Here is a 26,366-nt window from a genome sequence, read left to right on the forward strand (position 1 = left end):
TCTCTGTAGTGGAATGTTACAGGAAGTCCTCTTAGTTGGGTAGTGTCCCTGGATTGTAGATCATCCTTTTATAGAGCTGCACTGCACTCACATGTTACTGAACAGCACCTTCCTCTGCAAGAATACTAGCATTAGAAAATATAGTCTTATGAGAATGAAGCCTGCTGTAAGAGCACCCGAAATAGCCCTATTGCCAGTGTCTCTGCAGAAAGTGGACACTGAGTTGAAACTACTTTCTTGAATTGATTGCACAGTTAAGTACCCTTGTTGCTCGGCACTGTTGCCATTATGGAATCGGAGCGATTGAGAAAGACAACGGTCCGTACTGTAGAATAGAATCCTGTTGTGCTCTTTTTAGTGACCAATCGACACCAGTGTACCAGGAATACATAAACATGATAAAACAGGAAGAAAAGTGATGAATTCAAATGTAATGCATTTTATTTAGAAAAGTCCACAAAACCTGCACCATTCAAAACTTGCAGTGAGTGATTAATAAGAGGATCTGAAACTATGTCAAAGGAAATGAATAGGTAAGACATGAAAATCACAAAAAATCTGGTGCTCAAGATGGATATTGTGTCAAGTGTCATGCCCATGAGACTCTGTGACACATGTTTCGGAAAATATCTGGCTTCAACAGGTGAAGGATTACTTGAAAAGTCAAGCAAGTTAGCAAGGATGTTCCAACCTAGAAGAGGGCATTGCAGTGTGAGGGCATCATAGAAGTCATCATTAGAGACAATGAATACATTATCACTAAGTCAATGACCTCCTAGTTATTATCTTTACCAAGTGGGTGGCCGTGAGACAGTGATCACCACAGATAGGAAGTCAGAGATGTCAGGTGAAATGAAAATATGCCAGGCAAGAAATCTAGTTTGTAGAAATCATCAATTTTTGAGACAGAGTAAGAAAAATGCTGGAACTCTAGAATAGTGTCCATAATGGAAAAATCTTACAGCAATTCTTAAATTTTGTAAAGTGCGAATGCCAAGAATATAACACACAGTGCATCGAATTTACGCATTTGGCCAATCCAAAGCAGTTGCTAAGGATTGGTGTATGTCAGGACTATTTGTCCCTATTTTGAGTTCATCTTCATTTCCATCTGTAGAAAGTACCAGTACATACAAATACATTTTTTAGAAGACAAAACATCAGAAGCCAAACTAAAAGCTATTTCAGTGCATATAAATCAAAATACTATAAATAAGGATGGCGAGGAGTAGCAACCACCGCACTGTATACTCTCTTCAATCAAAAGTGTTCAATATGAATTGCGGAAGGGTTTGTGTTGCAGGAGTTGTTCCTTTCTTTACCTTCGCTCACTGGACCTTCATATGCAAGGTGTGTTTTCCAAACTCACAGACTTGCTCTACATGTTGACTGTGTTTTTTTTTCATGTTTTTGTTGTTTTTGCCATGGGGTGTTTATTCTGTGTTTGAATTGGTGTTCAGTTGGTCTATTATGGTCAGATCAGTGCTTTTCTATCAAGTGGCCCTGTGGCCTAATGGATAAGGCATCAGCCTCCAAAGCTGGGGATTGTGGGTTTAAGTCCCACCTGGGTCGTCAGTTATTTTTAATTTTGATCTTAATTAAATATGAACGAATTTCAACATATATTAACATAAAGATGATTAAAAGGTCTCATCAATGAAAATCATCACACTCATTTCATTCACCTTGTCAATACTGATGTATTACCGCGACACTATGCAGTAAAGACACGTGAATCTTGTCCTGTCTTCATAGAGCTGCCTTGCAACTGTGACATATCACTTAATATTTTGCTTCTCAGGGAGTATAGCAGCAGAGAAACATATACTGCTCATTCAATTCCTTATGAGGGCCCCAGCATTTAAGATGTTACTCTTAAGTGAGCTCCCCTGTAGCCACCAATTGCTGAAAAGTGTCTTCCTCAGGTGCCATCTCAACTGTGAAGAGAATCCTCCTAAGCTAGCCTCCTTGCAGTGACATGTCACTGAGAATCATTTTCCTCAGTGAGAATCTCTGCAGTGAAAAAGTTTCTCTTAAGGGATTGTCTCTGTAGTGGAATGTTACAGGAAGTCCTCTTGGTTGGGTAGTGTCCCTGGATTGTAGATCATCCTTTTATAGAGCTACACTGCACTCACATGTTACTGAACAGCACCTTCCTCTGCAAGAATACTAGCAGTAGAAAATATAGTCTTATGAGAATGAAGCCTGCTGTAAGAGCACCCGAATTAGCCCTATTGCCAGTGTCTCTGCAGAAAGTGGACACTGAGTTGAAACTACTTTCTTGAATTGATTGCACAGTTAAGTACCCTTGTTGCTCGGCACTGTTGCCATTATGGAATCGGAGCAATTGAGAAAGACAACGGTCCGTACTGTAGAATAGAATCCTGTTGTGCTCTTTTTAGTGACCAATCGACACTAGTGTACTAGGAATACATAAACATGATAAAACCGGAAGAAAAGTGATGAATTCAAATGTAATGCATTTTATTTAGAAAAGTCCACAAAACCTGCACCATTCAAAACTTGCAGTGAGTGATTAATAAGAGGATCTGAAACTATGTCAAAGGAAATGAATAGGTAAGACATGAAAATCACAAAAAATCTGGTGCTCAAGATGGATATTGTGTCAAGTGTCATGCCCATGAGACTCTGTGACACATGTTTTGGAAAATATCTGGCTTCAACAGGTGAAGGATTACTTGAAAAGTCAAGCAAGTTAGCAAGGATGTTCCAACCTAGAAGAGGGCATTGCAGTGTGAGGGCATCATAGAAGTCATCATTAGAGACAATGAATACATTATCACTAAGTCAATGACCTCCTAGTTATTATCTTTACCAAGTGGGTGGCCGTGAGACAGTGATCACCACAGATAGGAAGTCAGAGATGTCAGGTGAAATGAAAATATGCCAGGCAAGAAATCTAGTTTGTAGAAATCATCAATTTTTGAGACAGAGTAAGAAAAATGCTGGAACTCTAGAATAGTGTCCATAATGGAAAAATCTTACAGCAATTCTTAAATTTTGTAAAGTGCGAATGCCAAGAATATAACACACAGTGCATCGAATTTACGCATTTGGCCAATCCAAAGCAGTTGCTAAGGATTGGTGCATGTCAGGACTATTTGTCCCTATTTTGAGTTCATCTTCATTTCCATCTGTAGAAAGTACCAGTATATACACATTTTTTAGAAGACAAAACATCAGAAGCCGAACTAAAAGCTATTTCAGTGCATATAAATCAAAATACTATAAATAAGGATGGCGAGGAGTAGCAACCACCGCACTGTATACTCTCTTCAATCAAAAGTGTTCAATATGAATTGCGGAAGGGTTTGTGTTGCAGGAGTTGTTCCTTTCTTTACCTTCGCTCACTGGACCATCATATGCAAGGTGTGTTTTCCAAACTCACAGACTTGCTTTACATGTTGACTGTGTTTTTTTCATGTTTTTGTTGTTTTTGCCATGGGGTGTTTATTCTGTGTGTGAATTGGTGTTCAGATGGTGTATTATGGTCAGATCAGTGCTTTGCCAACAAGTGGCCCTGTGGCCTAATGGATAAGGCATCAGCCTCCGAAGCTGGGGATTGTGGGTTCAAGTCCCACCTGGGTCGTCAATTATTTTTAATTTTGATCTTAATTAAATATGAACGAATTTCAATATATATTAACATAAAGATGATTAAAAGGTCTCATCAATGAAAATCATCACACTCATTTCATTCACCTTGTCAATACTGATGTATTACCGCGACACTATGCAGTAAAGACACGTGAATCTTGTCCTGTCTTCATAGAGCTGCCTTGCAACTGTGACATATCACTTAATATTTTGCTTCTCAGGGAGTATAGCAGCAGAGAAACATATACTGCTCATTCAATTCATTATGAGGGCCCCAGCATTTAAGATGTTACTCTTAAGTGAGCTCCCATGTAGCCACCAATTGCTGAAAAGTGTCTTCCTCAGGTGCCATCTCAACTGTGAAGAGAATCCTCCTAAGCTAGCCTCCTTGCAGTGACATGTCACTGAGAATCATTTTCCTCAGTGAGAATCTCTGCAGTGAAAAAGTTTCTCTTAAGGGATTGTCTCTGTCGTGGAATGTTACAGGAAGTCCTCTTGGTTGGGTAGTGTCCCTGGATTGTAGATCATCCTTTTATAGAGCTGCACTGCACTCACATGTTACTGAACAGCACCTTCCTCTGCAAGAATACTAGCAGTAGAAAATATACTCTTATGAGAATGAAGCCTGCTGTAAGAGCACCCGAAATAGCCCTATTGCCAGTGTCTCTGCAGAAAGTGGACACTGAGTTGAAACTACTTTCTTGAATTGATTGCACAGTTAAGTACCCTTGTTGCTCGGCACTGTTGCCATTATGGAATCGGAGCGATTGAGAAAGACAACGGTCCGTACTGTAGAATAGAATCCTGTTGTGCTCTTTTTAGTGACCAATCGACACCAGTGTACCAGGAATACATAAACATGATAAAACAGGAAGAAAAGTGATGAATTCAAATGTAATGCATTTTATTTAGAAAAGTCCACAAAACCTGCACCATTCAAAACTTGCAGTGAGTGATTAATAAGAGGATCTGAAACTATGTCAAAGGAAATGAATAGGTAAGACATGAAAATCACAAAAAATCTGGTGCTCAAGATGGATATTGTGTCAAGTGTCATGCCCATGAGACTCTGTGACACATGTTTCGGAAAATATCTGGCTTCAACAGGTGAAGGATTACTTGAAAAGTCAAGCAAGTTAGCAAGGATGTTCCAACCTAGAAGAGGGCATTGCAGTGTGAGGGCATCATAGAAGTCATCATTAGAGACAATGAATACATTATCACTAAGTCAATGACCTCCTAGTTATTATCTTTACCAAGTGGGTGGCCGTGAGACAGTGATCACCACAGATAGGAAGTCAGAGATGTCAGGTGAAATGAAAATATGCCAGGCAAGAAATCTAGTTTGTAGAAATCATCAATTTTTGAGACAGAGTAAGAAAAATGCTGGAACTCTAGAATAGTGTCCATAATGGAAAAATCTTACAGCAATTCTTAAATTTTGTAAAGTGCGAATGCCAAGAATATAACACACAGTGCATCGAATTTACGCATTTGGCCAATCCAAAGCAGTTGCTAAGGATTGGTGTATGTCAGGACTATTTGTCCCTATTTTGAGTTCATCTTCATTTCCATCTGTAGAAAGTACCAGTACATACAAATACATTTTTTAGAAGACAAAACATCAGAAGCCAAACTAAAAGCTATTTCAGTGCATATAAATCAAAATACTATAAATAAGGATGGCGAGGAGTAGCAACCACCGCACTGTATACTCTCTTCAATCAAAAGTGTTCAATATGAATTGCGGAAGGGTTTGTGTTGCAGGAGTTGTTCCTTTCTTTACCTTCGCTCACTGGACCTTCATATGCAAGGTGTGTTTTCCAAACTCACAGACTTGCTCTACATGTTGACTGTGTTTTTTTTTCATGTTTTTGTTGTTTTTGCCATGGGGTGTTTATTCTGTGTTTGAATTGGTGTTCAGTTGGTCTATTATGGTCAGATCAGTGCTTTTCTATCAAGTGGCCCTGTGGCCTAATGGATAAGGCATCAGCCTCCAAAGCTGGGGATTGTGGGTTTAAGTCCCACCTGGGTCGTCAGTTATTTTTAATTTTGATCTTAATTAAATATGAACGAATTTCAACATATATTAACATAAAGATGATTAAAAGGTCTCATCAATGAAAATCATCACACTCATTTCATTCACCTTGTCAATACTGATGTATTACCGCGACACTATGCAGTAAAGACACGTGAATCTTGTCCTGTCTTCATAGAGCTGCCTTGCAACTGTGACATATCACTTAATATTTTGCTTCTCAGGGAGTATAGCAGCAGAGAAACATATACTGCTCATTCAATTCCTTATGAGGGCCCCAGCATTTAAGATGTTACTCTTAAGTGAGCTCCCCTGTAGCCACCAATTGCTGAAAAGTGTCTTCCTCAGGTGCCATCTCAACTGTGAAGAGAATCCTCCTAAGCTAGCCTCCTTGCAGTGACATGTCACTGAGAATCATTTTCCTCAGTGAGAATCTCTGCAGTGAAAAAGTTTCTCTTAAGGGATTGTCTCTGTAGTGGAATGTTACAGGAAGTCCTCTTGGTTGGGTAGTGTCCCTGGATTGTAGATCATCCTTTTATAGAGCTACACTGCACTCACATGTTACTGAACAGCACCTTCCTCTGCAAGAATACTAGCAGTAGAAAATATAGTCTTATGAGAATGAAGCCTGCTGTAAGAGCACCCGAATTAGCCCTATTGCCAGTGTCTCTGCACAAAGTGGACACTGAGTTGAAACTACTTTCTTGAATTGATTGCACAGTTAAGTACCCTTGTTGCTCGGCACTGTTGCCATTATGGAATCGGAGCAATTGAGAAAGACAACGGTCCGTACTGTAGAATAGAATCCTGTTGTGCTCTTTTTAGTGACCAATCGACACTAGTGTACTAGGAATACATAAACATGATAAAACCGGAAGAAAAGTGATGAATTCAAATGTAATGCATTTTATTTAGAAAAGTCCACAAAACCTGCACCATTCAAAACTTGCAGTGAGTGATTAATAAGAGGATCTGAAACTATGTCAAAGGAAATGAATAGGTAAGACATGAAAATCACAAAAAATCTGGTGCTCAAGATGGATATTGTGTCAAGTGTCATGCCCATGAGACTCTGTGACACATGTTTTGGAAAATATCTGGCTTCAACAGGTGAAGGATTACTTGAAAAGTCAAGCAAGTTAGCAAGGATGTTCCAACCTAGAAGAGGGCATTGCAGTGTGAGGGCATCATAGAAGTCATCATTAGAGACAATGAATACATTATCACTAAGTCAATGACCTCCTAGTTATTATCTTTACCAAGTGGGTGGCCGTGAGACAGTGATCACCACAGATAGGAAGTCAGAGATGTCAGGTGAAATGAAAATATGCCAGGCAAGAAATCTAGTTTGTAGAAATCATCAATTTTTGAGACAGAGTAAGAAAAATGCTGGAACTCTAGAATAGTGTCCATAATGGAAAAATCTTACAGCAATTCTTAAATTTTGTAAAGTGCGAATGCCAAGAATATAACACACAGTGCATCGAATTTACGCATTTGGCCAATCCAAAGCAGTTGCTAAGGATTGGTGCATGTCAGGACTATTTGTCCCTATTTTGAGTTCATCTTCATTTCCATCTGTAGAAAGTACCAGTATATACACATTTTTTAGAAGACAAAACATCAGAAGCCGAACTAAAAGCTATTTCAGTGCATATAAATCAAAATACTATAAATAAGGATGGCGAGGAGTAGCAACCACCGCACTGTATACTCTCTTCAATCAAAAGTGTTCAATATGAATTGCGGAAGGGTTTGTGTTGCAGGAGTTGTTCCTTTCTTTACCTTCGCTCACTGGACCATCATATGCAAGGTGTGTTTTCCAAACTCACAGACTTGCTTTACATGTTGACTGTGTTTTTTTCATGTTTTTGTTGTTTTTGCCATGGGGTGTTTATTCTGTGTGTGAATTGGTGTTCAGATGGTGTATTATGGTCAGATCAGTGCTTTGCCAACAAGTGGCCCTGTGGCCTAATGGATAAGGCATCAGCCTCCGAAGCTGGGGATTGTGGGTTCAAGTCCCACCTGGGTCGTCAATTATTTTTAATTTTGATCTTAATTAAATATGAACGAATTTCAATATATATTAACATAAAGATGATTAAAAGGTCTCATCAATGAAAATCATCACACTCATTTCATTCACCTTGTCAATACTGATGTATTACCGCGACACTATGCAGTAAAGACACGTGAATCTTGTCCTGTCTTCATAGAGCTGCCTTGCAACTGTGACATATCACTTAATATTTTGCTTCTCAGGGAGTATAGCAGCAGAGAAACATATACTGCTCATTCAATTCATTATGAGGGCCCCAGCATTTAAGATGTTACTCTTAAGTGAGCTCCCATGTAGCCACCAATTGCTGAAAAGTGTCTTCCTCAGGTGCCATCTCAACTGTGAAGAGAATCCTCCTAAGCTAGCCTCCTTGCAGTGACATGTCACTGAGAATCATTTTCCTCAGTGAGAATCTCTGCAGTGAAAAAGTTTCTCTTAAGGGATTGTCTCTGTCGTGGAATGTTACAGGAAGTCCTCTTGGTTGGGTAGTGTCCCTGGATTGTAGATCATCCTTTTATAGAGCTGCACTGCACTCACATGTTACTGAACAGCACCTTCCTCTGCAAGAATACTAGCAGTAGAAAATATACTCTTATGAGAATGAAGCCTGCTGTAAGAGCACCCGAAATAGCCCTATTGCCAGTGTCTCTGCAGAAAGTGGACACTGAGTTGAAACTACTTTCTTGAATTGATTGCACAGTTAAGTACCCTTGTTGCTCGGCACTGTTGCCATTATGGAATCGGAGCAATTGAGAAAGACAACGGTCCGTACTGTAGAATAGAATCCTGTTGTGCTCTTTTTAGTGACCAATCGACACTAGTGTACTAGGAATACATAAACATGATAAAACCGGAAGAAAAGTGATGAATTCAAATGTAATGCATTTTATTTAGAAAAGTCCACAAAACCTGCACCATTCAAAACTTGCAGTGAGTGATTAATAAGAGGATCTGAAACTATGTCAAAGGAAATGAATAGGTAAGACATGAAAATCACAAAAAATCTGGTGCTCAAGATGGATATTGTGTCAAGTGTCATGCCCATGAGACTCTGTGACACATGTTTCGGAAAATATCTGGCTTCAACAGGTGAAGGATTACTTGAAAAGTCAAGCAAGTTAGCAAGGATGTTCCAACCTAGAAGAGGGCATTGCAGTGTGAGGGCATCATAGAAGTCATCATTAGAGACAATGAATACATTATCACTAAGTCAATGACCTCCTAGTTATTATCTTTACCAAGTGGGTGGCCGTGAGACAGTGATCACCACAGATAGGAAGTCAGAGATGTCAGGTGAAATGAAAATATGCCAGGCAAGAAATCTAGTTTGTAGAAATCATCAATTTTTGAGACAGAGTAAGAAAAATGCTGGAACTCTAGAATAGTGTCCATAATGGAAAAATCTTACAGCAATTCTTAAATTTTGTAAAGTGCGAATGCCAAGAATATAACACACAGTGCATCGAATTTACGCATTTGGCCAATCCAAAGCAGTTGCTAAGGATTGGTGTATGTCAGGACTATTTGTCCCTATTTTGAGTTCATCTTCATTTCCATCTGTAGAAAGTACCAGTACATACAAATTTTTTAGAAGACAAAACATCAGAAGCCAAACTAAAAGCTATTTCAGTGCATGTAAATCAAAATACTATAAATAAGGATGGCGAGGAGTAGCAACCACCGCACTGTATACTCTCTTCAATCAAAAGTGTTCAATATGAATTGCGGAAGGGTTTGTGTTGCAGGAGTTGTTCCTTTCTTTACCTTCGCTCACTGGACCATCATATGCAAGGTGTGTTTTCCAAACTCACAGACTTGCTTTACACGTTGACTGTGTTTTTTTTCATGTTTTTGTTGTTTTTGCCATGGGGTGTTTATTCTGTGTGTGAATTGGTGTTCAGTTGGTCTATTATGGTCAGATCAGTGCTTTTCCATCAAGTGGCCCTGTGGCCTAATGGATAAGGCGTCAGCCTCCGAAGCTGGGGATTGTGGGTTCAAGTCCCACCTGGGTAGTCAATTATTTTTAATTTTGATCTTAATTAAATATGAACGAATTTCAACATATATTAACATAAAGATGATTAAAAGGTCTCATCAATGAAAATCATCACACTCATTTCATTCACCTTGTCAATACTGATGTATTACCGCAACACTATGCAGTAAAGACACGTGAATCTTGTCCTGTCTTCATAGAGCTGCCTTGCAACTGTGACATATCACTTAATATTTTGCTTCTCAGGGAGTATAGCAGCAGAGAAACAGATACTGCTAATTCAATTCCTTATGAGGGCCCCAGCATTTAAGATGTTACTCTTAAGTGAGCTCCCCTGTAGCCACCAATTGCTGAAAAGTGTCTTCCTCAGGTGCCATCTCAACTGTGAAGAGAATCCTCCTAAGCTAGCCTCCTTGCAGTGTTTTGGCACTGAGAATCATTTTCCTCAGTGAGAATCTCTGCAGTGAAAAAGTTTCTCTTAAGGGATTGTCTCTGTCGTGGAATGTTACAGGAAGTCCTCTTGGTTGGGTCGTGTCCCTGGATTGTAGATCATCCTTTTATAGAGCTGCACTGCACTCACATGTTACTGAACAGCACCTTCCTCTGCAAGAATACTAGCATTAGAAAATATAGTCTTATGAGAATGAAGCCTGCTGTAAGAGCACCCGAAATAGCCCTATTGCCAGTGTCTCTGCAGAAAGTGGACACTGAGTTGAAACTACTTTCTTGAATTGATTGCACAGTTAAGTACCCTTGTTGCTCGGCACTGTTGCCATTATGGAATCGGAGCGATTGAGAAAGACAACGGTCCGTACTGTAGAATAGAATCCTGTTGTGCTCTTTTTAGTGACCAATCGACACCAGTGTACCAGGAATACATAAACATGATAAAATAGGAAGAAAAGTGATGAATTCAAATGTAATGCATTTTATTTAGAAAAGTCCACAAAACCTGCACCATTCAAAACTTGCAGTGAGTGATTAATAAGAGGATCTGAAACTATGTCAAAGGAAATGAATAGGTAAGACATGAAAATCACAAAAAATCTGGTGCTCAAGATGGATATTGTGTCAAGTGTCATGCCCATGAGACTCTGTGACACATGTTTCGGAAAATATCTGGCTTCAACAGGTGAAGGATTACTTGAAAAGTCAAGCAAGTTAGCAAGGATGTTCCAACCTAGAAGAGGGCATTGCAGTGTGAGGGCATCATAGAAGTCATCATTAGAGACAATGAATACATTATCACTAAGTCAATGACCTCCTAGTTATTATCTTTACCAAGTGGGTGGCCGTGAGACAGTGATCACCACAGATAGGAAGTCAGAGATGTCAGGTGAAATGAAAATATGCCAGGCAAGAAATCTAGTTTGTAGAAATCATCAATTTTTGAGACAGAGTAAGAAAAATGCTGGAACTCTAGAAGCGTGTCCATAATGGAAAAATCTTACAGCAATTCTTAAATTTTGTAAAGTGCGAATGCCAAGAATATAACACACAGTGCATCGAATTTACGCATTTGGCCAATCCAAAGCAGTTGCTAAGGATTGGTGTATGTCAGGACTATTTGTCCCTATTTTGAGTTCATCTTCATTTCCATCTGTAGAAAGTACCAGTACATACAAATACATTTTTTAGAAGACAAAACATCAGAAGCCAAACTAAAAGCTATTTCAGTGCATATAAATCAAAATACTATAAATAAGGATGGCGAGGAGTAGCAACCACCGCACTGTATACTCTCTTCAATCAAAAGTGTTCAATATGAATTGCGGAAGGGTTTGTGTTGCAGGAGTTGTTCCTTTCTTTACCTTCGCTCACTGGACCTTCATATGCAAGGTGTGTTTTCCAAACTCACAGACTTGCTCTACATGTTGACTGTGTTTTTTTTTCATGTTTTTGTTGTTTTTGCCATGGGGTGTTTATTCTGTGTTTGAATTGGTGTTCAGTTGGTCTATTATGGTCAGATCAGTGCTTTTCTATCAAGTGGCCCTGTGGCCTAATGGATAAGGCATCAGCCTCCAAAGCTGGGGATTGTGGGTTTAAGTCCCACCTGGGTCGTCAGTTATTTTTAATTTTGATCTTAATTAAATATGAACGAATTTCAACATATATTAACATAAAGATGATTAAAAGGTCTCATCAATGAAAATCATCACACTCATTTCATTCACCTTGTCAATACTGATGTATTACCGCGACACTATGCAGTAAAGACACGTGAATCTTGTCCTGTCTTCATAGAGCTGCCTTGCAACTGTGACATATCACTTAATATTTTGCTTCTCAGGGAGTATAGCAGCAGAGAAACATATACTGCTCATTCAATTCCTTATGAGGGCCCCAGCATTTAAGATGTTACTCTTAAGTGAGCTCCCCTGTAGCCACCAATTGCTGAAAAGTGTCTTCCTCAGGTGCCATCTCAACTGTGAAGAGAATCCTCCTAAGCTAGCCTCCTTGCAGTGACATGTCACTGAGAATCATTTTCCTCAGTGAGAATCTCTGCAGTGAAAAAGTTTCTCTTAAGGGATTGTCTCTGTAGTGGAATGTTACAGGAAGTCCTCTTGGTTGGGTAGTGTCCCTGGATTGTAGATCATCCTTTTATAGAGCTGCACTGCACTCACATGTTACTGAACAGCACCTTCCTCTGCAAGAATACTAGCAGTAGAAAATATAGTCTTATGAGAATGAAGCCTGCTGTAAGAGCACCCGAATTAGCCCTATTGCCAGTGTCTCTGCAGAAAGTGGACACTGAGTTGAAACTACTTTCTTGAATTGATTGCACAGTTAAGTACCCTTGTTGCTCGGCACTGTTGCCATTATGGAATCGGAGCAATTGAGAAAGACAACGGTCCGTACTGTAGAATAGAATCCTGTTGTGCTCTTTTTAGTGACCAATCGACACTAGTGTACTAGGAATACATAAACATGATAAAACCGGAAGAAAAGTGATGAATTCAAATGTAATGCATTTTATTTAGAAAAGTCCACAAAACCTGCACCATTCAAAACTTGCAGTGAGTGATTAATAAGAGGATCTGAAACTATGTCAAAGGAAATGAATAGGTAAGACATGAAAATCACAAAAAATCTGGTGCTCAAGATGGATATTGTGTCAAGTGTCATGCCCATGAGACTCTGTGACACATGTTTTGGAAAATATCTGGCTTCAACAGGTGAAGGATTACTTGAAAAGTCAAGCAAGTTAGCAAGGATGTTCCAACCTAGAAGAGGGCATTGCAGTGTGAGGGCATCATAGAAGTCATCATTAGAGACAATGAATACATTATCACTAAGTCAATGACCTCCTAGTTATTATCTTTACCAAGTGGGTGGCCGTGAGACAGTGATCACCACAGATAGGAAGTCAGAGATGTCAGGTGAAATGAAAATATGCCAGGCAAGAAATCTAGTTTGTAGAAATCATCAATTTTTGAGACAGAGTAAGAAAAATGCTGGAACTCTAGAATAGTGTCCATAATGGAAAAATCTTACAGCAATTCTTAAATTTTGTAAAGTGCGAATGCCAAGAATATAACACACAGCGCATCGAATTTACGCATTTGGCCAATCCAAAGCAGTTGCTAAGGATTGGTGCATGTCAGGACTATTTGTCCCTATTTTGAGTTCATCTTCATTTCCATCTGTAGAAAGTACCAGTATATACACATTTTTTAGAAGACAAAACATCAGAAGCCGAACTAAAAGCTATTTCAGTGCATATAAATCAAAATACTATAAATAAGGATGGCGAGGAGTAGCAACCACCGCACTGTATACTCTCTTCAATCAAAAGTGTTCAATATGAATTGCGGAAGGGTTTGTGTTGCAGGAGTTGTTCCTTTCTTTACCTTCGCTCACTGGACCATCATATGCAAGGTGTGTTTTCCAAACTCACAGACTTGCTTTACATGTTGACTGTGTTTTTTTCATGTTTTTGTTGTTTTTGCCATGGGGTGTTTATTCTGTGTGTGAATTGGTGTTCAGATGGTGTATTATGGTCAGATCAGTGCTTTGCCAACAAGTGGCCCTGTGGCCTAATGGATAAGGCATCAGCCTCCGAAGCTGGGGATTGTGGGTTCAAGTCCCACCTGGGTCGTCAATTATTTTTAATTTTGATCTTAATTAAATATGAACGAATTTCAATATATATTAACATAAAGATGATTAAAAGGTCTCATCAATGAAAATCATCACACTCATTTCATTCACCTTGTCAATACTGATGTATTACCGCGACACTATGCAGTAAAGACACGTGAATCTTGTCCTGTCTTCATAGAGCTGCCTTGCAACTGTGACATATCACTTAATATTTTGCTTCTCAGGGAGTATAGCAGCAGAGAAACATATACTGCTCATTCAATTCATTATGAGGGCCCCAGCATTTAAGATGTTACTCTTAAGTGAGCTCCCATGTAGCCACCAATTGCTGAAAAGTGTCTTCCTCAGGTGCCATCTCAACTGTGAAGAGAATCCTCCTAAGCTAGCCTCCTTGCAGTGACATGTCACTGAGAATCATTTTCCTCAGTGAGAATCTCTGCAGTGAAAAAGTTTCTCTTAAGGGATTGTCTCTGTCGTGGAATGTTACAGGAAGTCCTCTTGGTTGGGTAGTGTCCCTGGATTGTAGATCATCCTTTTATAGAGCTGCACTGCACTCACATGTTACTGAACAGCACCTTCCTCTGCAAGAATACTAGCAGTAGAAAATATAGTCTTATGAGAATGAAGCCTGCTGTAAGAGCACCCGAAATAGCCCTATTGCCAGTGTCTCTGCAGAAAGTGGACACTGAGTTGAAACTACTTTCTTGAATTGATTGCACAGTTAAGTACCCTTGTTGCTCGGCACTGTTGCCATTATGGAATCGGAGCAATTGAGAAAGACAACGGTCCGTACTGTAGAATAGAATCCTGTTGTGCTCTTTTTAGTGACCAATCGACACTAGTGTACTAGGAATACATAAACATGATAAAACCGGAAGAAAAGTGATGAATTCAAATGTAATGCATTTTATTTAGAAAAGTCCACAAAACCTGCACCATTCAAAACTTGCAGTGAGTGATTAATAAGAGGATCTGAAACTATGTCAAAGGAAATGAATAGGTAAGACATGAAAATCACAAAAAATCTGGTGCTCAAGATGGATATTGTGTCAAGTGTCATGCCCATGAGACTCTGTGACACATGTTTCGGAAAATATCTGGCTTCAACAGGTGAAGGATTACTTGAAAAGGCAAGCAAGTTAGCAAGGATGTTCCAACCTAGAAGAGGGCATTGCAGTGTGAGGGCATCATAGAAGTCATCATTAGAGACAATGAATACATTATCACTAAGTCAATGACCTCTTAGTTATTATCTTTACCAAGTGGGTGGCCGTGAGACAGTGATCACCACAGATAGGAAGTCAGAGATGTCAGGTGAAATGAAAATATGCCAGGCAAGAAATCTAGTTTGTAGAAATCATCAATTTTTGAGACAGAGTAAGAAAAATGCTGGAACTCTAGAATAGTGTCCATAATGGAAAAATCTTACAGCAATTCTTAAATTTTGTAAAGTGCGAATGCCAAGAATATAACACACAGTGCATCGAATTTACGCATTTGGCCAATCCAAAGCAGTTGCTAAGGATTGGTGCATGTCAGGACTATTTGTCCCTATTTTGAGTTCATCTTCATTTCCATCTGTAGAAAGTACCAGTATATACACATTTTTTAGAAGACAAAACATCAGAAGCCGAACTAAAAGCTATTTCAGTGCATATAAATCAAAATACTATAAATAAGGATGGCGAGGAGTAGCAACCACCGCACTGTATACTCTCTTCAATCAAAAGTGTTCAATATGAATTGCGGAAGGGTTTGTGTTGCAGGAGTTGTTCCTTTCTTTACCTTCGCTCACTGGACCATCATATGCAAGGTGTGTTTTCCAAACTCACAGACTTGCTTTACATGTTGACTGTGTTTTTTTCATGTTTTTGTTGTTTTTGCCATGGGGTGTTTATTCTGTGTGTGAATTGGTGTTCAGCTGGTCTATTATGGTCAGATCAGTGCTTTTCCATCAAGTGGCCCTGTGGCCTAATGGATAAGGCGTCAGCCTCCGAAGCTGGGGATTGTGGGTTCAAGTCCCACCTGGGTAGTCTATTATTTTTAATTTTGATCTTAATTAAATATGAACGAATTTCAACATATATTAACATAAAGATGATTAAAAGGTCTCATCAATGAAAATCATCACACTCATTTCATTCACCTTGTCAATACTGATGTATTACCGCGACACTATGCAGTAAAGACACGTGAATCTTGTCCTGTCTTCATAGAGCTGCCTTGCAACTGTGACATATCACTTAATATTTTGCTTCTCAGGGAGTATAGCAGCAGAGAAACAGATACTGCTAATTCAATTCCTTATGAGGGCCCCAGCATTTAAGATGTTACTCTTAAGTGAGCTCCCCTGTAGCCACCAATTGCTGAAAAGTGTCTTCCTCAGGTGCCATCTCAACTGTGAAGAGAATCCTCCTAAGCTAGCCTCCTTGCAGTGTTTTGGCACTGAGAATCATTTTCCTCAGTGAGAATCTCTGCAGTGAAAAAGTTTCTCTTAAGGGATTGTCTCTGTCGTGGAATGTTACAGGAAGTCCTCTTGGTTGGGTAGTGTCCCTGGATTGTAGATCATCCTTTTATAGAGCTGCACTGCACTCACATGTTACTGAACAGCACCTTCCTCTGCAAGAATACTAGCATTAGAAAATATAGTCTTATGAGAATGAAGCCTGCTGTAAGAGCACCCGAAATAGCCCTATTGCCAGTGTCTCTGCAGAAAGTGGACACTGAGTTGAAACTACTTTCTTGAATTGATTGCACAGTTAAGTACCCTTGTTGCTCGGCACTGTTGCCATTATGGAATCGGAGCGATTGAGAAAGACAACGGTCCGTACTGTAGAATAGAATCCTGTTGTGCTCTTTTTAGTGACCAATCGACACCAGTGTACCAGGAATACATAAACATGATAAAACAGGAAGAAAAGTGATGAATTCAAATGTAATGCATTTTATTTAGAAAAGTCCACAAAACCTGCACCATTCAAAACTTGCAGTGAGTGATTAATAAGAGGATCTGAAACTATGTCAAAGGAAATGAATAGGTAAGACATGAAAATCACAAAAAATCTGGTGCTCAAGATGGATATTGTGTCAAGTGTCATGCCCATGAGACTCTGTGACACATGTTTCGGAAAATATCTGGCTTCAACAGGTGAAGGATTACTTGAAAAGTCAAGCAAGTTAGCAAGGATGTTCCAACCTAGAAGAGGGCATTGCAGTGTGAGGGCATCATAGAAGTCATCATTAGAGACAATGAATACATTATCACTAAGTCAATGACCTCCTAGTTATTATCTTTCCCAAGTGGGTGGCCGTGAGACTGTGATCACCACAGATAGGAAGTCAGAGATGTCAGGTGAAATGAAAATATGCCAGGCAAGAAATCTAGTTTGTAGAAATCATCAATTTTTGAGACAGAGTAAGAAAAATGCTGGAACTCTAGAATAGTGTCCATAATGGAAAAATCTTACAGCAATTCTTAAATTTTGTAAAGTGCGAATGCCAAGAATATAACACACAGTGCATCGAATTTACGCATTTGGCCAATCCAAAGCAGTTGCTAAGGATTGGTGTATGTCAGGACTATTTGTCCCTATTTTGAGTTCATCTTCATTTCCATCTGTAGAAAGTACCAGTACATACAAATTTTTTAGAAGACAAAACATCAGAAGCCAAACTAAAAGCTATTTCAGTGCATATAAATCAAAATACTATAAATAAGGATGGCGAGGAGTAGCAACCACCGCACTGTATACTCTCTTCAATCAAAAGTGTTCAATATGAATTGCGGAAGGGTTTGTGTTGCAGGAGTTGTTCCTTTCTTTACCTTCGCTCACTGGACCATCATATGCAAGGTGTGTTTTCCAAACTCACAGACTTGCTTTACACGTTGACTGTGTTTTTTTTCATGTTTTTGTTGTTTTTGCCATGGGGTGTTTATTCTGTGTGTGAATTGGTGTTCAGTTGGTCTATTATGGTCAGATCAGTGCTTTTCCATCAAGTGGCCCTGTGGCCTAATGGATAAGGCGTCAGCCTCCGAAGCTGGGGATTGTGGTTTCAAGTCCCACCTGGGTAGTCAATTATTTTTAATTTTGATCTTAATTAAATATGAACGAATTTCAACATATATTAACATAAAGATGATTAAAAGGTCTCATCAATGAAAATCATCACACTCATTTCATTCACCTTGTCAATACTGATGTATTACCGCGACACTATGCAGTAAAGACACGTGAATCTTGTCCTGTCTTCATAGAGCTGCCTTGCAACTGTGACATATCACTTAATATTTTGCTTCTCAGGGAGTATAGCAGCAGAGAAACATATACTGCTCATTCAATTCATTATGAGGGCCCCAGCATTTAAGATGTTACTCTTAAGTGAGCTCCCATGTAGCCACCAATTGCTGAAAAGTGTCTTCCTCAGGTGCCATCTCAACTGTGAAGAGAATCCTCCTAAGCTAGCCTCCTTGCAGTGACATGTCACTGAGAATCATTTTCCTCAGTGAGAATCTCTGCAGTGAAAAAGTTTCTCTTAAGGGATTGTCTCTGTCGTGGAATGTTACAGGAAGTCCTCTTGGTTGGGTAGTGTCCCTGGATTGTAGATCATCCTTTTATAGAGCTGCACTGCACTCACATGTTACTGAACAGCACCTTCCTCTGCAAGAATACTAGCAGTAGAAAATATAGTCTTATGAGAATGAAGCCTGCTGTAAGAGCACCCGAAATAGCCCTATTGCCAGTGTCTCTGCAGAAAGTGGACACTGAGTTGAAACTACTTTCTTGAATTGATTGCACAGTTAAGTACCCTTGTTGCTCGGCACTGTTGCCATTATGGAATCGGAGCAATTGAGAAAGACAACGGTCCGTACTGTAGAATAGAATCCTGTTGTGCTCTTTTTAGTGACCAATCGACACTAGTGTACTAGGAATACATAAACATGATAAAACCGGAAGAAAAGTGATGAATTCAAATGTAATGCATTTTATTTAGAAAAGTCCACAAAACCTGCACCATTCAAAACTTGCAGTGAGTGATTAATAAGAGGATCTGAAACTATGTCAAAGGAAATGAATAGGTAAGACATGAAAATCACAAAAAATCTGGTGCTCAAGATGGATATTGTGTCAAGTGTCATGCCCATGAGACTCTGTGACACATGTTTCGGAAAATATCTGGCTTCAACAGGTGAAGGATTACTTGAAAAGTCAAGCAAGTTAGCAAGGATGTTCCAACCTAGAAGAGGGCATTGCAGTGTGAGGGCATCATAGAAGTCATCATTAGAGACAATGAATACATTATCACTAAGTCAATGACCTCCTAGTTATTATCTTTACCAAGTGGGTGGCCGTGAGACAGTGATCACCACAGATAGGAAGTCAGAGATGTCAGGTGAAATGAAAATATGCCAGGCAAGAAATCTAGTTTGTAGAAATCATCAATTTTTGAGACAGAGTAAGAAAAATGCTGGAACTCTAGAATAGTGTCCATAATGGAAAAATCTTACAGCAATTCTTAAATTTTGTAAAGTGCGAATGCCAAGAATATAACACACAGTGCATCGAATTTACGCATTTGGCCAATCCAAAGCAGTTGCTAAGGATTGGTGTATGTCAGGACTATTTGTCCCTATTTTGAGTTCATCTTCATTTCCATCTGTAGAAAGTACCAGTACATACAAATTTTTTAGAAGACAAAACATCAGAAGCCAAACTAAAAGCTATTTCAGTGCATGTAAATCAAAATACTATAAATAAGGATGGCGAGGAGTAGCAACCACCGCACTGTATACTCTCTTCAATCAAAAGTGTTCAATATGAATTGCGGAAGGGTTTGTGTTGCAGGAGTTGTTCCTTTCTTTACCTTCGCTCACTGGACCATCATATGCAAGGTGTGTTTTCCAAACTCACAGACTTGCTTTACACGTTGACTGTGTTTTTTTTCATGTTTTTGTTGTTTTTGCCATGGGGTGTTTATTCTGTGTGTGAATTGGTGTTCAGTTGGTCTATTATGGTCAGATCAGTGCTTTTCCATCAAGTGGCCCTGTGGCCTAATGGATAAGGCGTCAGCCTCCGAAGCTGGGGATTGTGGGTTCAAGTCCCACCTGGGTAGTCAATTATTTTTAATTTTGATCTTAATTAAATATGAACGAATTTCAACATATATTAACATAAAGATGATTAAAAGGTCTCATCAATGAAAATCATCACACTCATTTCATTCACCTTGTCAATACTGATGTATTACCGCAACACTATGCAGTAAAGACACGTGAATCTTGTCCTGTCTTCATAGAGCTGCCTTGCAACTGTGACATATCACTTAATATTTTGCTTCTCAGGGAGTATAGCAGCAGAGAAACAGATACTGCTAATTCAATTCCTTATGAGGGCCCCAGCATTTAAGATGTTACTCTTAAGTGAGCTCCCCTGTAGCCACCAATTGCTGAAAAGTGTCTTCCTCAGGTGCCATCTCAACTGTGAAGAGAATCCTCCTAAGCTAGCCTCCTTGCAGTGTTTTGGCACTGAGAATCATTTTCCTCAGTGAGAATCTCTGCAGTGAAAAAGTTTCTCTTAAGGGATTGTCTCTGTCGTGGAATGTTACAGGAAGTCCTCTTGGTTGGGTCGTGTCCCTGGATTGTAGATCATCCTTTTATAGAGCTGCACTGCACTCACATGTTACTGAACAGCACCTTCCTCTGCAAGAATACTAGCATTAGAAAATATAGTCTTATGAGAATGAAGCCTGCTGTAAGAGCACCCGAAATAGCCCTATTGCCAGTGTCTCTGCAGAAAGTGGACACTGAGTTGAAACTACTTTCTTGAATTGATTGCACAGTTAAGTACCCTTGTTGCTCGGCACTGTTGCCATTATGGAATCGGAGCGATTGAGAAAGACAACGGTCCGTACTGTAGAATAGAATCCTGTTGTGCTCTTTTTAGTGACCAATCGACACCAGTGTACCAGGAATACATAAACATGATAAAACAGGAAGAAAAGTGATGAATTCAAATGTAATGCATTTTATTTAGAAAAGTCCACAAAACCTGCACCATTCAAAACTTGCAGTGAGTGATTAATAAGAGGATCTGAAACTATGTCAAAGGAAATGAATAGGTAAGACATGAAAATCACAAAAAATCTGGTGCTCAAGATGGATATTGTGTCAAGTGTCATGCCCATGAGACTCTGTGACACATGTTTCGGAAAATATCTGGCTTCAACAGGTGAAGGATTACTTGAAAAGTCAAGCAAGTTAGCAAGGATGTTCCAACCTAGAAGAGGGCATTGCAGTGTGAGGGCATCATAGAAGTCATCATTAGAGACAATGAATACATTATCACTAAGTCAATGACCTCCTAGTTATTATCTTTACCAAGTGGGTGGCCGTGAGACAGTGATCACCACAGATAGGAAGTCAGAGATGTCAGGTGAAATGAAAATATGCCAGGCAAGAAATCTAGTTTGTAGAAATCATCAATTTTTGAGACAGAGTAAGAAAAATGCTGGAACTCTAGAAGCGTGTCCATAATGGAAAAATCTTACAGCAATTCTTAAATTTTGTAAAGTGCGAATGCCAAGAATATAACACACAGTGCATCGAATTTACGCATTTGGCCAATCCAAAGCAGTTGCTAAGGATTGGTGTATGTCAGGACTATTTGTCCCTATTTTGAGTTCATCTTCATTTCCATCTGTAGAAAGTACCAGTACATACAAATACATTTTTTAGAAGACAAAACATCAGAAGCCAAACTAAAAGCTATTTCAGTGCATATAAATCAAAATACTATAAATAAGGATGGCGAGGAGTAGCAACCACCGCACTGTATACTCTCTTCAATCAAAAGTGTTCAATATGAATTGCGGAAGGGTTTGTGTTGCAGGAGTTGTTCCTTTCTTTACCTTCGCTCACTGGACCTTCATATGCAAGGTGTGTTTTCCAAACTCACAGACTTGCTCTACATGTTGACTGTGTTTTTTTTTCATGTTTTTGTTGTTTTTGCCATGGGGTGTTTATTCTGTGTTTGAATTGGTGTTCAGTTGGTCTATTGTGGTCAGATCAGTGCTTTTCTATCAAGTGGCCCTGTGGCCTAATGGATAAGGCATCAGCCTCCAAAGCTGGGGATTGTGGGTTTAAGTCCCACCTGGGTCGTCAGTTATTTTTAATTTTGATCTTAATTAAATATGAACGAATTTCAACATATATTAACATAAAGATGATTAAAAGGTCTCATCAATGAAAATCATCACACTCATTTCATTCACCTTGTCAATACTGATGTATTACCGCGACACTATGCAGTAAAGACACGTGAATCTTGTCCTGTCTTCATAGAGCTGCCTTGCAACTGTGACATATCACTTAATATTTTGCTTCTCAGGGAGTATAGCAGCAGAGAAACATATACTGCTCATTCAATTCCTTATGAGGGCCCCAGCATTTAAGATGTTACTCTTAAGTGAGCTCCCCTGTAGCCACCAATTGCTGAAAAGTGTCTTCCTCAGGTGCCATCTCAACTGTGAAGAGAATCCTCCTAAGCTAGCCTCCTTGCAGTGACATGTCACTGAGAATCATTTTCCTCAGTGAGAATCTCTGCAGTGAAAAAGTTTCTCTTAAGGGATTGTCTCTGTAGTGGAATGTTACAGGAAGTCCTCTTGGTTGGGTAGTGTCCCTGGATTGTAGATCATCCTTTTATAGAGCTGCACTGCACTCACATGTTACTGAACAGCACCTTCCTCTGCAAGAATACTAGCAGTAGAAAATATAGTCTTATGAGAATGAAGCCTGCTGTAAGAGCACCCGAATTAGCCCTATTGCCAGTGTCTCTGCAGAAAGTGGACACTGAGTTGAAACTACTTTCTTGAATTGATTGCACAGTTAAGTACCCTTGTTGCTCGGCACTGTTGCCATTATGGAATCGGAGCAATTGAGAAAGACAACGGTCCGTACTGTAGAATAGAATCCTGTTGTGCTCTTTTTAGTGACCAATCGACACTAGTGTACTAGGAATACATAAACATGATAAAACCGGAAGAAAAGTGATGAATTCAAATGTAATGCATTTTATTTAGAAAAGTCCACAAAACCTGCACCATTCAAAACTTGCAGTGAGTGATTAATAAGAGGATCTGAAACTATGTCAAAGGAAATGAATAGGTAAGACATGAAAATCACAAAAAATCTGGTGCTCAAGATCGATATTGTGTCAAGTGTCATGCCCATGAGACTCTGTGACACATGTTTTGGAAAATATCTGGCTTCAACAGGTGAAGGATTACTTGAAAAGTCAAGCAAGTTAGCAAGGATGTTCCAACCTAGAAGAGGGCATTGCAGTGTGAGGGCATCATAGAAGTCATCATTAGAGACAATGAATACATTATCACTAAGTCAATGACCTCCTAGTTATTATCTTTACCAAGTGGGTGGCCGTGAGACAGTGATCACCACAGATAGGAAGTCAGAGATGTCAGGTGAAATGAAAATATGCCAGGCAAGAAATCTAGTTTGTAGAAATCATCAATTTTTGAGACAGAGTAAGAAAAATGCTGGAACTCTAGAATAGTGTCCATAATGGAAAAATCTTACAGCAATTCTTAAATTTTGTAAAGTGCGAATGCCAAGAATATAACACACAGTGCATCGAATTTACGCATTTGGCCAATCCAAAGCAGTTGCTAAGGATTGGTGCATGTCAGGACTATTTGTCCCTATTTTGAGTTCATCTTCATTTCCATCTGTAGAAAGTACCAGTATATACACATTTTTTAGAAGACAAAACATCAGAAGCCGAACTAAAAGCTATTTCAGTGCATATAAATCAAAATACTATAAATAAGGATGGCGAGGAGTAGCAACCACCGCACTGTATACTCTCTTCAATCAAAAGTGTTCAATATGAATTGCGGAAGGGTTTGTGTTGCAGGAGTTGTTCCTTTCTTTACCTTCGCTCACTGGACCATCATATGCAAGGTGTGTTTTCCAAACTCACAGACTTGCTTTACATGTTGACTGTGTTTTTTTCATGTTTTTGTTGTTTTTGCCATGGGGTGTTTATTCTGTGTGTGAATTGGTGTTCAGATGGTGTATTATGGTCAGATCAGTGCTTTGCCAACAAGTGGCCCTGTGGCCTAATGGATAAGGCATCAGCCTCCGAAGCTGGGGATTGTGGGTTCAAGTCCCACCTGGGTCGTCAATTATTTTTAATTTTGATCTTAATTAAATATGAACGAATTTCAATATATATTAACATAAAGATGATTAAAAGGTCTCATCAATGAAAATCATCACACTCATTTCATTCACCTTGTCAATACTGATGTATTACCGCGACACTATGCAGTAAAGACACGTGAATCTTGTCCTGTCTTCATAGAGCTGCCTTGCAACTGTGACATATCACTTAATATTTTGCTTCTCAGGGAGTATAGCAGCAGAGAAACATATACTGCTCATTCAATTCATTATGAGGGCCCCAGCATTTAAGATGTTACTCTTAAGTGAGCTCCCATGTAGCCACCAATTGCTGAAAAGTGTCTTCCTCAGGTGCCATCTCAACTGTGAAGAGAATCCTCCTAAGCTAGCCTCCTTGCAGTGACATGTCACTGAGAATCATTTTCCTCAGTGAGAATCTCTGCAGTGAAAAAGTTTCTCTTAAGGGATTGTCTCTGTCGTGGAATGTTACAGGAAGTCCTCTTGGTTGGGTAGTGTCCCTGGATTGTAGATCATCCTTTTATAGAGCTGCACTGCACTCACATGTTACTGAACAGCACCTTCCTCTGCAAGAATACTAGCAGTAGAAAATATAGTCTTATGAGAATGAAGCCTGCTGTAAGAGCACCCGAAATAGCCCTATTGCCAGTGTCTCTGCAGAAAGTGGACACTGAGTTGAAACTACTTTCTTGAATTGATTGCACAGTTAAGTACCCTTGTTGCTCGGCACTGTTGCCATTATGGAATCGGAGCAATTGAGAAAGACAACGGTCCGTACTGTAGAATAGAATCCTGTTGTGCTCTTTTTAGTGACCAATCGACACTAGTGTACTAGGAATACATAAACATGATAAAACCGGAAGAAAAGTGATGAATTCAAATGTAATGCATTTTATTTAGAAAAGTCCACAAAACCTGCACCATTCAAAACTTGCAGTGAGTGATTAATAAGAGGATCTGAAACTATGTCAAAGGAAATGAATAGGTAAGACATGAAAATCACAAAAAATCTGGTGCTCAAGATGGATATTGTGTCAAGTGTCATGCCCATGAGACTCTGTGACACATGTTTCGGAAAATATCTGGCTTCAACAGGTGAAGGATTACTTGAAAAGGCAAGCAAGTTAGCAAGGATGTTCCAACCTAGAAGAGGGCATTGCAGTGTGAGGGCATCATAGAAGTCATCATTAGAGACAATGAATACATTATCACTAAGTCAATGACCTCTTAGTTATTATCTTTACCAAGTGGGTGGCCGTGAGACAGTGATCACCACAGATAGGAAGTCAGAGATGTCAGGTGAAATGAAAATATGCCAGGCAAGAAATCTAGTTTGTAGAAATCATCAATTTTTGAGACAGAGTAAGAAAAATGCTGGAACTCTAGAATAGTGTCCATAATGGAAAAATCTTACAGCAATTCTTAAATTTTGTAAAGTGCGAATGCCAAGAATATAACACACAGTGCATCGAATTTACGCATTTGGCCAATCCAAAGCAGTTGCTAAGGATTGGTGCATGTCAGGACTATTTGTCCCTATTTTGAGTTCATCTTCATTTCCATCTGTAGAAAGTACCAGTATATACACATTTTTTAGAAGACAAAACATCAGAAGCCGAACTAAAAGCTATTTCAGTGCATATAAATCAAAATACTATAAATAAGGATGGCGAGGAGTAGCAACCACCGCACTGTATACTCTCTTCAATCAAAAGTGTTCAATATGAATTGCGGAAGGGTTTGTGTTGCAGGAGTTGTTCCTTTCTTTACCTTCGCTCACTGGACCATCATATGCAAGGTGTGTTTTCCAAACTCACAGACTTGCTTTACATGTTGACTGTGTTTTTTTCATGTTTTTGTTGTTTTTGCCATGGGGTGTTTATTCTGTGTGTGAATTGGTGTTCAGCTGGTCTATTATGGTCAGATCAGTGCTTTTCCATCAAGTGGCCCTGTGGCCTAATGGATAAGGCGTCAGCCTCCGAAGCTGGGGATTGTGGGTTCAAGTCCCACCTGGGTAGTCAATTATTTTTAATTTTGATCTTAATTAAATATGAACGAATTTCAACATATATTAACATAAAGATGATTAAAAGGTCTCATCAATGAAAATCATCACACTCATTTCATTCACCTTGTCAATACTGATGTATTACCGCGACACTATGCAGTAAAGACACGTGAATCTTGTCCTGTCTTCATAGAGCTGCCTTGCAACTGTGACATATCACTTAATATTTTGCTTCTCAGGGAGTATAGCAGCAGAGAAACAGATACTGCTAATTCAATTCCTTATGAGGGCCCCAGCATTTAAGATGTTACTCTTAAGTGAGCTCCC

At 39.3% G+C, this 26,366-nt stretch overlaps 12 non-coding genes across 12 annotated transcripts; all 12 read left to right on the forward strand.

Annotated features, from left to right (window-relative positions):
* Positions 1-1,499: 1,499 nt before the first annotated feature.
* On the forward strand, positions 1,500-1,572 carry TRNAW-CCA (transfer RNA tryptophan (anticodon CCA)). Its single transcript has one exon. It is a non-coding gene; the product is annotated as a tRNA-Trp (tRNA).
* A 1,965-nt stretch (positions 1,573-3,537) lies between these two features.
* On the forward strand, positions 3,538-3,610 carry TRNAR-CCG (transfer RNA arginine (anticodon CCG)). The gene has a single exon. It is a non-coding gene; the product is annotated as a tRNA-Arg (tRNA).
* A 1,971-nt stretch (positions 3,611-5,581) lies between these two features.
* On the forward strand, positions 5,582-5,654 carry TRNAW-CCA (transfer RNA tryptophan (anticodon CCA)). Its single transcript has one exon. It is a non-coding gene; the product is annotated as a tRNA-Trp (tRNA).
* A 1,965-nt stretch (positions 5,655-7,619) lies between these two features.
* Positions 7,620-7,692, forward strand: TRNAR-CCG (transfer RNA arginine (anticodon CCG)). The gene has a single exon. It is a non-coding gene; the product is annotated as a tRNA-Arg (tRNA).
* Positions 7,693-9,658: 1,966 nt separating this feature from the next.
* TRNAR-CCG (transfer RNA arginine (anticodon CCG)) lies at positions 9,659-9,734 on the forward strand. The gene has a single exon. It is a non-coding gene; the product is annotated as a tRNA-Arg (tRNA).
* Positions 9,735-11,702: 1,968 nt separating this feature from the next.
* On the forward strand, positions 11,703-11,775 carry TRNAW-CCA (transfer RNA tryptophan (anticodon CCA)). The gene has a single exon. It is a non-coding gene; the product is annotated as a tRNA-Trp (tRNA).
* A 1,965-nt stretch (positions 11,776-13,740) lies between these two features.
* Positions 13,741-13,813, forward strand: TRNAR-CCG (transfer RNA arginine (anticodon CCG)). The gene has a single exon. It is a non-coding gene; the product is annotated as a tRNA-Arg (tRNA).
* Positions 13,814-15,778: 1,965 nt separating this feature from the next.
* Positions 15,779-15,851, forward strand: TRNAR-CCG (transfer RNA arginine (anticodon CCG)). The gene has a single exon. It is a non-coding gene; the product is annotated as a tRNA-Arg (tRNA).
* Positions 15,852-19,856: 4,005 nt separating this feature from the next.
* On the forward strand, positions 19,857-19,932 carry TRNAR-CCG (transfer RNA arginine (anticodon CCG)). The gene has a single exon. It is a non-coding gene; the product is annotated as a tRNA-Arg (tRNA).
* A 1,968-nt stretch (positions 19,933-21,900) lies between these two features.
* TRNAW-CCA (transfer RNA tryptophan (anticodon CCA)) lies at positions 21,901-21,973 on the forward strand. Its single transcript has one exon. It is a non-coding gene; the product is annotated as a tRNA-Trp (tRNA).
* Positions 21,974-23,938: 1,965 nt separating this feature from the next.
* Positions 23,939-24,011, forward strand: TRNAR-CCG (transfer RNA arginine (anticodon CCG)). The gene has a single exon. It is a non-coding gene; the product is annotated as a tRNA-Arg (tRNA).
* A 1,965-nt stretch (positions 24,012-25,976) lies between these two features.
* TRNAR-CCG (transfer RNA arginine (anticodon CCG)) lies at positions 25,977-26,052 on the forward strand. Its single transcript has one exon. It is a non-coding gene; the product is annotated as a tRNA-Arg (tRNA).
* Positions 26,053-26,366: the final 314 nt, after the last annotated feature.

Source organism: Ambystoma mexicanum, chromosome 3q (assembly GCF_040938575.1).
Source record: "Ambystoma mexicanum isolate Mex_15411 chromosome 3q, UKY_AmexF1_1, whole genome shotgun sequence".
Taxonomy (NCBI): Eukaryota; Metazoa; Chordata; class Amphibia; order Caudata; family Ambystomatidae; genus Ambystoma; species Ambystoma mexicanum.